This window comes from Numenius arquata, chromosome Z, assembly GCF_964106895.1.
Source record: "Numenius arquata chromosome Z, bNumArq3.hap1.1, whole genome shotgun sequence".
NCBI classification, from domain to species: Eukaryota; Metazoa; Chordata; class Aves; order Charadriiformes; family Scolopacidae; genus Numenius; species Numenius arquata.
This window is the reverse complement of record NC_133616.1, coordinates 37,296,598-37,299,425: the sequence shown is the minus strand read 5'-3', so window position 1 is coordinate 37,299,425 and position 2,828 is coordinate 37,296,598.

Below are 2,828 nucleotides of genomic sequence, written 5' to 3'. Positions count from 1 at the left end.
GGAAAGGGGGGGGGGGGAAAGGGGGGGGGGGAAAGGGGGGGGGGGAAAGGGGGGGGGGGAAAGTCACACAATGCCTCAACACGAAAGACTTGTAAAGGGGAAGAGGAGCACTGAAGAATGCATCAGGGGCTAGACTTCAGTTTAAGTATTACTGATCAAAGTCTGTAATTAATTACAACAGCAAAAGCTATCACTGAAACGCACAGGTTCGGAGAGAAAGCAAAAAAACCATGGGGTTCTTGGGCTCTCTAGTGAAAAATGGGGTAAGTTTTGCAGTAAAGCTGCAATTTGTTCACAACTGGAGAACCCTTTCATTTCAAGAGGAAGAAAGCTTCTACTACTTTGGAGAGTTGTAATTGTAAACTCAGCTTTTGCTGCCAGAACTGAACAACTTAATTTGCAAGTCAATCCCTGATTTACACTATTTTTAACATCTTTTAGACAGAAAAACACAGGCTTTGGTTGATGCCTGAAAAGCATCAAGTCTCTTTAGAGAGGTTTTTGAGAGTAAAGGAAAGGAACTGAAGTGTCACAAAATGTGGAGATGAAAGCAGAATAAGGCAAAACTGGCTAAGTGCATTTAACTGAAACAAAATGAAAGAAATGTTTAATGACATGCAATCCAACCTTTAGGCAAGAAATCAGGGCTACGTTTTTACTGTTCTCTGTATCAACAATCTTGAGTACCCTGCTCTTCAAAAAAAAAAAAAAAAAAGAGAAAACAGTCACATGCATAAATAGAGAACATCATTATAATCTTTACTATCTGAAAATAGTTTTCAACTTTCCTGTCTGCCAAAGCAAACAGTAAAAATAAGGACCACATTTATACCTTGAAGAGCCTGTAAGCAGAAACAAAGGGCTAGAATGAGATACCGACCAAGACAAAGCTTTCTGCTCTGTTCCAGCTTGGAATGCACAGCACAGTGTAACTGCATTCCTGAAAACTTCAGAACAAGTAAGTCTGTATGCGCACATTTTGTGACAGATGCAGCCACAAGAATAACTGAACATGGAACAGTCACACTCCACCAGAACCCATGCTGTAGTCCAGACACAGCCTTGAACTAAGTCACTTTGCTTCTGACAACCATGTGCACAGAGGTCAGGGTTGCGAGCCTTTATCTCCACCGATTTGCAGAAAGCACACACTCTCATTATCATCACGGGCATTTCCAACACCACTACTTTTTACCCAATGGGAAAGGAGCAGCATCACATTTCTGCATAACCGAAATTTTTTGTAGCAGGACAGAATCTCAACAGTAGATCAAAAACTCCAAAGACTTCAGTTTACAGTCTGAAGCGCTACAGGAGGAAAGCAAGTCCCGTGCTGCACAGTGCAGCAAACCGACTCTCATTTTACAGATACGAATAAGCAGTAATGGACAACTATCTGGCCAGTCACATGGGAAGCAATTTATTAACTATGACCTATGATCCCCATGAACTATTTTAGAGGACACCTACACCAAGATCTTCAGTATCTTGGACATTATTCGAGAAAACAGCATACTGAAGGTGGGTAATCTGTGCCTTGGGATGACTGTCTAGCTAGCACAGAAAAAAAAAAAAAGAGTTCTACGAGATAGATTTCTACAAGAAGATGCCAGATTTAGAGGTTACAGGTGATTTTTGTTGCTATTTCAGTCAAAAGGCCAAGTCAATCAGAGAAGGGACACTGCTACATGAAACCAGTAGGACCATGAAACATGCAGTCCTTAAGCATACTGCTCTATGCTTATGACTGCCACTGAAATGTATCTGAAAGCTTAACAAATAAGACATCAGTCAAAAGACTCTTGCAACTTCGGCAATATACCTTTCCTACCTCATTCTATCAAGACCTTTCTCCTATCACATTTTTAAGCAAACGCAGATGCGTGCATCAAGGCTAACACTGGAACTTATCTGTCCTTAAAGCATACTGAGGTTGAATTCCAGATTCAATTCTCCACTGATCAAAGCAGACCCAAGAAAGAAACAAACATAAGAAGATAGCATTTCAAGCACTGTATTCAAGAGTATTTAGCACTGCTACTCCAAATGAGAATTCATACATGTTGAGTCAGAGGGCTGTTATCCATACCACCGTCGGATATGCCAGTTTTGCTTGAGCTAGATGATCTTCACTCAAAAAAATACAGAAGTTCATCAGAAAGAAATCCCACACAAAATCTTCAGACAGAAAACAAACATGAAAGACATGGTCCAAGAAGATGTCATTACGATTACTTTGGGCTACAGAGAGCCCAACCTTAACCTAATACGAAACAGCCAGAAGTAACACACTTACCCATACGTATTTAAGAAAACACCCATCTTGATTTATAAGATTTAAAAAAAATAATCCAATTTTTTGAGATTTTTAGCAGTAATAAGTGTCTACGTGTGTTAGTAACCATTTTAACATAGAAGTCAGAAATCATGTAGGCAAGCCAATATTTACATTTCCAGTTTCTACTGAACTCTTTCATGGCACCGCTCAAGACAGAATGCATTATTAGCATTTCATACCCACTGGGAATGGTAAAAAGCAGCCTGTGAGCCAATTATTAAAAAAAAAAAGTCTTAAAAAAATACCGTCACATTTATAATAAAGCATTCTCAAGCTACCTAACACTTTTAATATTTTTTTTTTTTAGTTTGTGTCCTTTGTGCCAATCATTTGAAATAAATATGCTATTCTGGTTAGTAGTCTGGTTAGTTACTTAAGTTTGGTGATGACTGCTTTTCACAAGAAAATACAAATAGAAATCCTTTCATTTTCCAACCAGGTATGAAGTTATTTGGATTCCATCATTATTTTTCCCCCAAGAACACAGAGA